At 40.2% G+C, this 13,597-nt stretch overlaps 1 long non-coding RNA gene across 2 annotated transcripts in view; it reads left to right on the forward strand.

Moving 5' to 3' along the window:
* Positions 1–1,466: 1,466 nt before the first annotated feature.
* The window catches only part of LOC137341663 (uncharacterized), a 100,921-nt gene continuing 88,790 nt past the window's right edge, over positions 1,467–13,597 (forward strand). For both annotated transcript variants that reach the window (XR_010967082.1, XR_010967083.1), the window contains exon 1: positions 1,467–1,546. This is a non-coding gene — a long non-coding RNA (uncharacterized lncRNA). The remainder of the gene's footprint in view (positions 1,547–13,597) is intronic.

Genomic DNA, 13,597 nt, shown 5'->3' on the forward strand with positions numbered 1-13,597 from the left:
AATGAAGGACTGAATACCAATGCCCTCATTTAAATGCTTTATGTATGCATAATGAGGCATTCACACACTTTGTGCAAGAGGAATATATGCCCGCTTTTGCTATAAAGAGGCAGGCTGGGAGACTGGGGACCTGGTGAAATCCATAAGGGATGATTTTTCACTCTCTGCTTGCCAGATTTACACAGGCGGGAATATTCTCTCACACTGGTATTTCAAGGCTGGAATGAGAAGGTTGATTTACCTCATTTAGCCTGGTCCTTCCACAGACCATGTACAAACTGCTCCATCACAGGCTTCACCCAGTTCAATTAATCTCCTGAAGAACGTTACTCCCCCCCTCCCACCCCAAAGGATATCAAACAAAACTCCAGCAAACTTTACATTCGATGGTGGCCTTCCTGACTATGACAATTCTAAGCTTCCTGTTGTTCAGGAAAGGAAAGAAAGACTCGCATTTATTTAGCACCTTTCACGACCTCAGGATGTCCCAAAGCACTTTACAGCCAACAAAGTACTTTTTTGAAGTGTAGTCACTGTTGTAATGTACGCACAGTGCTCCATTATCTCTGTCTCTGCTTATTCCTAACACTGTGCGAATATTGTGGATAACCACAGGCCCAATGTCAGAGGAGGATTTTGTTTAATTGAGCTCTGGTTATTTGTTCAGCATGCTTCTGCTGCGCCACCCTGCTACACATTTCTCTGTGGGATCCTAGGGGCCATCTTTACCAGTCCCATTAAATTGTAAAGGATTTTGAGTTTTGTCAGCATCCACTAATGGTTTTTGAAAAAGGCTTAAGGCAGTCTAAGAGCCTTTAATTCTTAGTTAGATAGCAGTGCTTTGCTGCTGCATTAGTAATTTGCAAGTTTTTCTTTCCGAAAGGGCATTTTGATCTGCACCCTGTGCAAACTCAGCATCAATGCAGATGAGGTTTTCATGTGAAACATTTTCGGTCTTTTGAACCCGAGTTTTAAATTTGTTGTGAAAACTCTTGCTATAATATTGCCATATTTTGTTATAAAATGTCATACCATGGAAAGCAACAATTCAAAGATGAATGATGTAGGCCGTAAAGTTAGACAGATAACTCTAGAGTTTATTGATTTACCTTTAGGGGCAGGACAAAACATTGCATAATCTTGAAGAGGTTAAATTGGATAGAGTCCATGATAGAGGAGATTGCACACGACTTGTGGAAGAAACAATTTCAATAGGTTGAATGCTATTTGCTTATTGCTTGTTTTCCCATGTTCTCAGTGTTACCATGAAGCCTTGAGTTTGGTGAACGGTTAATTTTAAATCCTTTTTTTTTACATACAGAAGCACAATTGGTCTGAATCTTTTTTAAATTGAAATTTTTCATTTCTCTTGCTCTTTGGTTTCAGTGCTTTGTCACTGAGGTTGGGTTCTCCCCAAGGTTAACTGTATTTGCATGTTCTCTGAGCTGGGACAGTCCCTTTAACCACAATGGCACAACAGGGCCATGAAATGGAGGAGATGCATTGCAACTTTCAAATACAATTTTTCAGTGTGGGATCAAAACAGGTAGGAAATAAAATGTTCTTTTTTACTTCAAAGTGGCTGGGCTTTGTTTTACAATCAGTGACAACATATTCTACCTCTGATTTATGCACAATTTCATTTTTTAAATACGTACACAGTTCAAAATACCAAACCATTTCCTGTGTAGATAGATGTATATGTATGCTGCTTTCCATCTCCCTTAAAGTGACAGTATCCTCATAAGCACAAACCTATAGCCTCCCACATCATGGCACAATGTGCTGGAGCACGAATGGAGCAACCGTGTTCCAACACATTGCCTCAAGTGTTCGTTATTTCAAAGCACTAGGAGAATGCAGCAACACTGTTTTTTAATAGTCTGTATACTACATACTGCCTTCCATTTTAGTTGATAAAATTACACAGGGACTAGCCTGAGCTTTATCAAAATTACCGCTGTATAAGTTTCAGACTGCAGAAGTGTCAGGGATTGAAAGAAAGCTTGTCTTCCAGTGGTGTCAGTGGTTAGATTTACTTAATGTACTATACTACCACTGTATATGCAGAATATACAAGATAGCTAGTCACTGTACTCAGGAGATACAACAAGATTCACCAGCTTTCTTCATCACATTGAAAATTACTTTAGCCAACGTCTATTGCATTGTAAATTGCTTTGGTTTTATTATTGGTAGACATGATTTCTTTGACCATGTTATTTCACCGTGTTCTTCTATTAGAGCTGACTAGCCAGAATTAAGGATGAGCATATCTGCAATTGCAGCTTTTTATCTTTCAGGACAATAAGTTGGTGGACTTCAATATTATAGATCTATTCAAACTTTAATAATGAGATCCCAAACAATCTCAATAATACGCTTTTTGTTTCAAAAGGTAATGAATAACAATACCAATTGCTTGAGTGCAACCTAGGTAAGGAGTCTTGCATCACATTTCTAATGGGATCTGATGCAGCAGTCTGAGCTCAGTTCCTGGATTAAATGATGCAGCCCTAATTACATCAGGTGTTCTCATTGAGGCAACTCCACATAGAACTTCTTGTTTACTTTGTTGTTCTTTTGTTCGTGTGCACATGTGAATTGGCAAATACTGTAATTTCTTTTTAACGTTAAAATATGGTGGAAGTGCCTTAGATAATGGTTAGATCTTGTTGGCTACAGAGCAAGTATTGGAAGGGGATGTAATGGTCAGAAGAGGAGTATTTGGTGGTTATAAGGGGATGATACAGCATGGCATCGCTGCAAGCTATACTGGCTTCGGCCCACATTATTGCCACTGTGTAACCAACTTCTGACACCAGCCTGATGCGCACTGGTACCAATTTGGCACCCATAATTCAGCCGGGTTATGCTGCAATTCAAACTGTGGCTAGTTTCAGAGCCAACCCAACCTGATGAGCAGTAAAACCCAGGAGCTGAAGCAGCAGCTGAGGATGTGCACTGAAGTCAGATCTGAACTCTACTTGTGTAAATTTAAATCAATCTCATTATATTCCTTACTCTCCTTTATAAAATGCTCTGACCTATAGTCTGCAATGTTTCAGATGTAGGCATTATGTAAAACATGTTCTAACTTCTAGCAGACTTACCTTTAACAAAAACAGGTTGAGATTTCATTTGAGGTGTAACATACAAGCAATTTCCTTTGGATCCTGAAAGAACCTACTGGGTTTAGTTTTCTTCTTCCACCTTCCCTCCTGTGGAAAATCACGTCTCCTGGCTAGTAGATGTAGTTTTAAGGGTTAAATAAAAGGTAATTCCACTTAATTTGAAAGTCTGTAATCTGCCTGAAAGGGAAAATTGATTGGGAATCCAGAAGTATCAGACATCACTTACTGCACTTATCTGCGCTATTCTGAAAATCAGACCTGGTTTATATATTTTTGGGTCACAGACAGGTAACATTCTTGTTATCAGCAGTGAGATGTAGTAAGTGCTTTTTTCCTATTGTGCGATAGTAGCTCTACTGTTTTTCTAGAATGTAGTTAATATTGCTTGGGGCCAGGATTATTGGAGTTACTTTCTGCCATGAGAAATTTGCTCAGTTTATTGCAACTACCTGATTTGTACTTGGATAATCCACATGTGCTGCACAAGAACAAAAGCTATAACTCCATTTTTGTGTGGAAAGTTCAATGGAGAAAGAAAAAGTTAAATTTTAAAAAGAATTGGGTGAGAATCAGGCTTTTCTTTGACGGCCCAAAATATATATAATATATATCTGCAAAAGCTGAAGGCTGATCCTGATCACTAAGAATGGAACAGTAACCTCTCCAGACCAAAGGATTTAAGTTTTATGGATGGCCTTTGTCAAGTAATTTAATTGGAAACTGTGGGAGGTGAACAGTTACCATTTGGAGGAAGATGTCTGTCTCCTTTCCCTTTAGCACCAGCACTGAAATGATGCATAGTGCATCTTTCAAACAATGCCTCCATACAGTTCAGTAAGGCAGGTTTCACTACAGACATGTCAAATAGAAACTGGGTATTTCAAACATTCTCGGGATATCGCTGAACATTTCAGTTCCAGAATTTGAATGGACATTTTAAACATTCATGATATGACTGAATGTTTCCAATATTCATGTGATATCACTGGATATTTAAAATATTCACAGAATATTACAGGATTTTTCAAACATTCATAGGATATCGTCAGACATTTCAAACAGTAATGGGTTTCACTGAACATGTTAAACATTTGTAGGATACATACAACTTGGCCATAAGACATGAAATAGCATGAAGTGATGGTTTGTATTTGGTTTGTTCTGTTCTAATACTGTCTGCTGTAGAGCAGTTTCTTACCAACCTGAAATATAAGTTATAGTAGAAGAAACAAACCCAGAAACATCCCTTGAACTATGCAACCAGACACAAACACTGCCATTGTTTATTTTTATTTCTCTGAATTTGACTTCCTTTAAGGTTATTTCTTTCCATTTTATCATGATAGTGATTATTTTTGTTTTTAGTTTACAGCAACATAAAAGAGCCTAAGAATATCCTTATTGTGAGATGCAGTAATTACATTTTTCTGCTTTGAAAGCACCTTTGTTGTTCTGCAGAACTTACAATGGACTGAAGTGAGCTATAAATAGAAGCTAGCTTGTTCACATATAATATTTAATAGCTGACAACCAAAAGAAGTGCGTCCACATATGAGGCAGACAGGAAGTTCATTATTGTAGATATTCTTTCTAATATGTCTGAATTATTAAAGACTGATTTGGGAATGTTGTAGTTCCCTTCCATCAGAGCTGATTTCAGACAGAGTCTAGTCTGTGTTATGCCATGCTCATTCTACACTGTCTTTCCAATGATGCAAAAGAATGATAAAGCAGTGTTTGAGCCATGAAGCAGTGATGTAAATGTGCTCATGTAATGGAGAAGACAAAAAAGCTTTTATCAATCTATTTAAGTAACTCAATGCTCATGAACACTTAGATAACACCCTTTAGTAGCTTGTGCAGACCAGCTGACTGTGTGCCCTGCAGTGTTTGTGATGATAGGTTATTGTATTGCAATGTGCACTGGTCCTACAGTTTTTCTGCAATCAGTAATTATCACTTGATAAATGTACAGTGATTATATCACAATTATTAATCTGTCAGTGAAGACAGCACTATCTACCAATGACAGGTAGCACACTGTCTGTCTTTGCCCATCATGACAACTGCTGTTAGTAAAATACTGTTACAAACTGAATGAAACCTCCTTCAATGAACGTCTGTGTGTGTATATGTATATATAAAAATAGAAAGTGGATATCTTTAAGTAATTTCATGGTGGCAATCTCAAAGTGTAAATAACAGTTTTCCCTGTACATTTACATCATCCAAACCCTTTGCGGAGATCAGTATCTTTTAATGACTCCGAGTTATTCTTTATGTAAAATGGATTGATAGGTCCTAGTCTCAAGATTTATTTCTGCAATCAACCCAGGGTCTCTCCGTCTGGTACACGGAGGATATCATGTCAGTGATGGTGTGATATGAGAACTCTTTTGCGAGTGTAAAAGTACCTCTGAGTTACATTGCTGTTGGGTGGAGTGGCTGTGATGCATACTTTTGGGGCATTGTATTTATTACACAGTTGGTAAGATGGGGTCAGTAACATAGCAAAAAAAGGTAGCTTATTAAGATAATGTGACGCCATCCACAGTGAAATAGTCGCCAACATTGAGGGCTGGATTTTCTTTTCTTTTTTTAAATTAATTTTTGGGATGTGGGTGTCACAGGCACAGCTGGCATTTATTGCCCATCCCTAATTGTCCTGAGAAGGTGATGCTGGGCCATCTTTTTGAAACGCTGCAGTCGTGAGGTGAACGTCTTGTTATTCTTTGTAGCGGTTTGATACAACTGATAGAACTTGTTAGGCCACTTCAAAGAGCAGTTAAGAGTCAATCACATTGCTGTGGGACTGGAGTCACATTTAGGCCAGAGGACATTAGTGAACCAGTTGGCTTTTTAATGATAATCTGACAGCTTCATGATACCACCTTACTAGTCCATTAACATGACCAAATTGGGCCGTGTAGTGGTGAGAAATGGGGTGGGGTCACAGCAGGATAAGGGTGCTAGGCAGAAATCTTGCCGCGCCCTTCCTTTGGTGCCAAACCTGCCGTGGAGGAAAATTCTGCCCCAACTGTCTAAACCCGCACGTGAAGAATGGCCACTTGGGTAATGTACTAGAGGGCTGTTGCTGCTGTATGTTGAACTGTATCCCACCAAGAGTCAACCTTCAAGAAAAGATGAGAGAAAAGTGTAAAAAAATTAGGAATATCTGTGAAACTCACCCTCCCTATGCAGTAACTAGCTTCATTGGACTTTGATATTTCCATTGTTTGTACTGGGATAACACATGTTGGAATATGTTGGAATATGGTTCATATTGAGAACTGATTCCAGATAAATCCATAGGATAACATCTTGTGTAACTTCTTTCAGAAAAAGTGTATCCTGTTGGAGTGAAATCTAGTTGTTCATTGCTCTTACTGTGTCTTCATTGGTATTGAAGGGGACTTAATAGGATGTCATTTTCAAAATGATACTGTTTAATGAAAACACTTTGAATTAAACTAATTTTCTTAAAGAGTGAGTTTGGTGGAGGTTTATTTCTTTATTTTTTGGTAAGAGTTTTAAATTCCTTCTATTTATCAATCCCCATGACTGAATCAGGTATCACTGACAGCTGAGGGTGATTGAGCAATGTGCCCACAATGAAACATAAGATAGTAACACAATGATTACTCCTTCCAATCTTCCACTCCATTCCCTGGTGAAGAGACATCTGACATCCACTTTGCATTCCCATACCAACAAGGATGAGATCAGAATTTCAATCCTGTGGAGAATTGAACCTGTTCTGGCTACTGCTGTGACTCAGGATTAAACCACACAGGATTTGGTGGGGGGTTTTACAACATTTGAAGGAAATGGCCAACACCTGAGTTGTCAAAGCTGCTGTACACGTAAAGACTAAAAGGATACAGACTTGTGCATGGAGACATTAATTCACCAAGATGCACGAGGGAAGAGATTGGTTATGTTTCTAATTGGGAGGAGGGAAAATAAATATTTTTACATCGTAAGAGCATTCAAGTTTAGTTAAAAGTTGTTCAATTCCTCACAAGATTTGGTTGTTTCGAGGTGTTGGAAATTAAGTTCTGGCATTCACAAATGTCAAGGAGCATTAGAGAGGTGGAGGCCTTTGTGGTTTGGTTTTTACTTTGAATTGCAGCCAGGGGAAGGAAGCAGAAACACTTTGCTTAACGGTTTTCCTCCCCCACTGTGAATTGAAAATGTAAATGACTTAAAATAAACAGATTATTTCAAATTTTTATTTTATTTTATCTTAGGAATATGGTAGGAGTGACAGACAGTTTTGCAGAGTTGTTGGAAGTGGTTAGTGGTGTCCCACAGGGTTCAGTTCTGGGGCCATTACTGTCCACTGTGTATATCAATGATTTAGATTATAGGCCTAGAGGGAGTGGTGTCGAAATTTGCAGATGATACCAATGTAGGAGATAGAGTTAATTGTTTAGAAGACCATAGGAAGCTGCAAAGTGATATTAAAAAGATGGGGGAATGGGCTAAAAAGTGTCAGATGGAATTCAATTCAGTAAGTGTGAGGTGGTGCATTTTGGTGAAATAAATTACAGCAGTATTTATATTCTGAATGGAAATAGGCTTGGTGCTGTGGAAGAGCAGAGGGATTTGGGGTATCGGTTCACAGGACATTAAAAGCAGTACCGTAGGTTGATAAGGCTATTAAAAAAAGCTAATGGAATTCTTGGTTTTACCACAAGATGTATAGAAAATAAAAGCCAAGAGATATTGATGAGCCTATAGAAAACCTTAAGACCTCAGTACGAGTACTGTGTGCAGTATTGGGCTCCACACTTTAGGAAGGATGTTGAGGCTTTAAAGTGGGTACAACACAAACTCACTAGGATGCTGCCTGGTATGAGGAAATACAAAACAATTTGGAAAAATTGGGTCTTTTTTGATAGAACAGCACAGATTATGGGGCTATATAATAGAAGCATTTAAAATTATGGAAGAGTAGACAGAAGCAGACTGTTTCCAGTAATTGAGATGTCTAGAATGACGGGCTATAGATACAAAATTAAATGTACGCAATTTCAAACAGAGAGTTGGTGAAACTCCTTTACACAGAGAGTTGTGAAGCTGTGGAATTTACTTCCAGTGTTAGTGGTTGAGGCAGAAACTATGGCCTCGATATTGACTATCCCACAACAGGCAGGAGAGGGTCGGGATCGGGGGTTAAACTGTCAAATGCTTGAAACAGACCCTGACCCACTGTGTACATGCCTGTTGCCGTTTTTATGGTGATGGGATTCATGGCGTCCGAGTGTCCCGTTGTGAAAAGGCAGGTCACTTCATTAACATATTTCAATCGGGCTCCACAGTGCAATTGGGAGCCCGATTTAAAATTCACTGTCGCTGTGTGGGTTTCCTAAGGGTCAGGAATCCCGGCAGTGAAAGGGAAGTGGGAGCTGCTGGCTCCACAAGGTAAGTGCCTTTTCCAGCAATCCTTGAGGGCCAGGAGAAGCAGAAGTGCTCCCCCCAGCCCCTCAAGGAAGCCTTCAGCCTCCTCTCTGCCGCTTGGCGTCCTCCTTCCCCCCCCACCCTGCCGTGATGTCCTCTTTCCCCCCCCCCCCCCCACCGCCCCGAAGTTTGATCTTCCTCCACCCACCACGATGTCTGATCTTCCCTCATCCCGATTGCCGGGATGGTCCCCAAGAGTCCCCGGCTGTGACCTCCTGCCGCTTGGTTTTCCCTCCCAGCCAGGCTGTCAATTTGGCCGGCTGCTGGATGGAAAACAGATCCAAAAAATGATAATGAGGTCATGCCATTAAGTTTGGCAGGACCCCTGCGTCCTCAGCTTTGCCGGGTTCTTCCTCCCCGGCCGTTTTCAGCCTCCCCACGCACCCTCCCCGCCTCCCTGTAAATATCGGGGCCAACGTCACCGTTCAAGATTAGATTGGATAGGTGGATGAAGTAAAAGGGGATAAAGGGATACGGCAACAGGGTGGGTAAATAGATTAGAACTACTTGCTCGTCTGGAGGGTAAACATCACCGTGGACTGGTTGGTTCGAATGGTCTGTTTCCATGTTGTAACTTCTACGTATTTCTATGTAAATAAACAAGGATTGCGATGACATTTAGCATTCTTTAGCTTTGTTTTTTCTGCCCATTCCTGCTGGTCGAAGAACAGTTTTAGAATGTGGGTGTTATGGGTGACCTGCCTCGAGACTGATACTGCAGGGTGAGGAGCCTCTCTCTTTTATATTTTTTTTATTTTCAGAAGGGTATCTGAAATATGTTTCTTGAGTCTTGATGTAACTTCACTGAAAATATAGACTTTAAAAAATATATAAATGTTAAATCCTGTCCTGTCTCTTACATATTCAAAAGTATATCTGTTTCAAAAGCCATTGGATTCTTGTAGTTATTTGAAACAAAACCTTTTGAATCTTATAAGAAAAACTATAGATTGCAGAATAATCCTCTTCCATCCGTTATTCAGTCCTGAGCTCCACACCTGGCCCCTGTGCCCATGGGCTTTTCATCATTTCAGTCTACCTACCTCTATAACCTCCAATCTGGTTTCCAACCAGATATTTATCCTATTTGAAAGAGTTAATTGACATCAACTGTTTGTGCTGGGAATCTATTCCAGCCATTAACTACACTCTGGGAAAAAAATGTTTCTTCTAATCTCAGTCTAGCTTGAGACTTGTTAATTTTAAATATGTCTTATTGTTCTGCGTGTTATAATAAGCATGAAACAAAAACTTTTTCACCTGCCTATAGTGGTGAAAGGTGAAGAGAGTCCTACAGGTGCATGGGAAGTTAAAAAGGCCAAAAGTTTCCACCTCGAGGAATGTTACCAAACTAGTTTAAGATATTTCCTCTAACAACATTTTTTTTATTCATGGGATGTGGGCGTCGCTGGCGAGGCCAGCACTTATTGCCCATCCCTAATTGCCCTTGAGAAGGTGGTGGTGAGCCGCCTTCTTGAACCGCTGCAGTCCGTTTGGTGAAGGTTCTCCCACAGTGCTGTTAGTGCACATTCCTAGCAATATGCTCCTCCTTTTTAAAGCAATAAGAAGCCTTTCGCCTTCCTACTAAAAAGACAAGGCAGCTGAAAGCAGATGCCAATGAACCAGAGCATAATTGTGAAGGCTGGAAGGCTAACGTAAATTAGGGAGAAACTTAAGAAAGAAATAGTTTTATTTATACAGCACCTTACCAAGTCATTGAAATGTTTCAAAGCGCTTCACTCAATAAATTACTTTTGGAGAGCAGCGACTGTTATATGTCCAAACACAGCAGCCATTCTGCACCAACGGCGTCCAACAAATAGCAATGAATTGAAGAAATAGTTCATCTGTTTTTTAGAGTTTTTGGCTGAGGGAGGAATGTTGGCCAGGAAACAGGGACAACTCCCTACTCTTCCTCGAACAATACTTTGGGATCTTCAACGCTCACCGGAACAAACAAATGGGACCTCAGTTACATCTCCTCTGAAGAATGGCACCTCCAACAATGTAGCACTCCCCCAGTACTGCACTAGAGTGTCAGCCTGAATTATGTGCTCATATCCTGGACTGGGGCTTGAATCCATTTGCTTCTAATCCAAAGGTTAGAGTGTTATCAACTGATACAATGATCATTATTAAGGAAAATGCTTAGTGTTGAGCAGACACAAAGAAAAGCAGCGAGAAATACTGACTGTTCTGTATTTTTAATTGGTTCATTACTGATCTGTTCAAGTTAGATCCGATTTGGCTGCAGGTCACCATTCATTGCTGAGTGCAGGGGTACCTTGGTGTAGGGGTTTGTCTGCTTGTATGTGCATATTTGCTGGAATAATTGCTAAATAAAATTGTAGTGTGGCATTATAAATTGTAGGCACCAGACGCTACATATATAACTGTAGGACTAGAAGCCAATAAAATGATTACAAGTTACTAACACTTCTGTCTCTGTCTTTTGAATCCAGTCTTGATTCGTATCTTCTCTCTGTAGCCATGCTGCCTGGAGGGTCACCATGTTAGACATGGTCCAAAAGTTCTGGTTCAGCTAAGTTTGAATTTGCTGATAAGGAAACTCTGCACAGTCTCAATCCTCCCAACATTATAAAATAAACTAGCCCCGTGCCTGGGACTGTTCACGTTAAATAAATGAAACACTGATAACAGTTGAAGACTGAGTAAAGTGTACTGGTGACACTATTTTAAATGATAGCTGGTTGGGTGGGCCAATAGTTCCAATCATCCAACTGAAGTCACTCTTCAGAGGCCACAGATATTTAGTTGGCTGAAGGAGGCCAGTATGGATGGACCGAGAGAAGATAAAATGAAGGTAACATTGGACAACCCTTTATCCTCTCCCCAAAGATCAGCTTGACCCTGAAGCATCTTGAGAAGGGTTAGACCTCCACTACTGTGGGAATCTCTATTCAGGTCTCTCAGAGAAATGTTTGGGGTTCTTTGGACTTTGGTTTCACAATACCAACATTTTACTTTTAGTGAAGTAGAGGTCAAGCCTCTGCTAGATTTCCATGGAAATGGATGCTGACTAACCATACTGGACTTCCATGGACATGAATACACCTGTACTGGCACTCGATGAACTTGCACACATCACCACTGGACCTCCTTTACATTGTATATATGTATAATCCCAGAACCTTTTGGGACATGGATGCATTCAGAAATTATTACTAAACCCTCCTGGAATACAGATGCATTCACATGCTACTGCTAGACTTCATTTATGTATCATCTCTCCGAAACATCCCAAAGCACTTCATATAATTACTTTAAAGTACCTTCAATGCTGTTATGAGGATCCTCTGGGGAAGAGTGATTATAATATGATAGAATTTCACATTGAGTTTGAGAGTGATGCAGCTAAGTCTGAAAATAGTGTCTTAAATTCTAACAAAGCCAATTACGTAGGAATGAGGGGCGAGTAGGCTAAGGTAGATTGGGAAATTAGATTAAAAGATATGACGGTAGATAAGCAATGGCGAATATTTAAAGAAATAATTCATAATTCTCAATGAATATACATTCCCTTCAGAAATAAAAATTCCATGGGAAAAGTGATCCAACCGTGGCTAATGAGAGAAGTTAAGGATAGTATTAGATTAAAAGAAGAGACTTACAATGTTGCTAAAAAGTGTTGTAAGCCTGAGGATTGGGACGGTTTTTGAAATCAGCAAAGGATGACCGAAAAATTGAGAAAGAGGGAGAAAATTGAATGAGAGTAAACTAGCAAGAGATAAAAAAAAACAGATTGTAAGAGTTTCTACAAGTATGTAAAAAGGAAGAGAGTAGCGAAAGGAAACATGGGTCCCTTAGAGGTAGAGACAAGATGAATTATAATGGGGAATAAAGAAATGGCAGAGACGTTAAACAAATATTTTGTATCAGTCTTCACAGTAAAAGACACAAAAAACATACCGGAAATAATGGGAAACCAGCGGTCTAATGATATTGAGGAACTTAAAGTGATTAAAATTAGTAAAGAATAAGTACTAGAGAAATTAATGGGATTAAAAGCCGACAAATCCCCATGACCTGATGGCTTACAACCTAGGGTTTTAAAAGAGGTGGCTGCAGAGATAGAAGCTTCGGTTTTGATCTTCCAGAATTCCCTAAATTCTAGAACGGTCCCCGTGAATTGGAAGGTAGCAAATGTAACCCCGACGTTCAAGAAAGGAGGGAGAGAGAAAACAGGGAAATATAGGCCAGTTAGCCTGACATCAGTAGTAGGGAAAATGCTAGAATCTATTATTAAGGATGTAGTAACAGGGCACGTAGAAAGTCATAATATGATTAGGCAGAGTCAACACAGTTTTATGAAAGGGAAATCGTGTTTGACAAATCTATTAGGGTTTTTTGAGGGTGTAACTGGCACGGTAGTTAAGGGGGAACCAGTGGATGTAATATATTTGGATTTTCAAAAGGCATTCGATAAGGTGCCACACAAAAGGTTGTCACACAAGATTAGGACTCATGAGATTGGGGGTAATATATTAGCAAGGATTGCGGATCGGTTAACGGACAGAAAACAGAGAGAAAACGGGTCATTTTTGGGTTTGCAGGTTGTAACTAGTGGGGTGCCGCAATGATCAGTGCTTGGGCCTCAGCTGTTTACAATATATAGCAATGATTAGATGAGGGGACCAAATGTAACGTATCCAAGTTTGCTGACGATACAAAGCTAGGTGGGAAAGTAAGCTGTGAGGAGGAAGCAAGGAATCTGCAAAGGGATATAGACAGGTTGGGGCCGATTTTCGGATGGCCGAACGGGTGCGTTGGAGGCGGGGGGGCTCCTAAAATGGCGGAATCCCGGAGTGGGTTTGAGCCCTGCTCTAACCCGCTGACTTCCGGGTTCCCCAATGACGCGTTCGGGTGCGCGCGCAGTTCCTGCATGCGGGAATCCCACCGGCAATTAAAGCCGGCGGGATGCTGCTTCAGATAGTTATTTAGATGGTTGAGGTACTTGACAGCCCTCATTGAGTGGAGAT

Source organism: Heptranchias perlo, chromosome 2, assembly GCF_035084215.1.
Source record: "Heptranchias perlo isolate sHepPer1 chromosome 2, sHepPer1.hap1, whole genome shotgun sequence".
Taxonomy (NCBI): Eukaryota; Metazoa; Chordata; class Chondrichthyes; order Hexanchiformes; family Hexanchidae; genus Heptranchias; species Heptranchias perlo.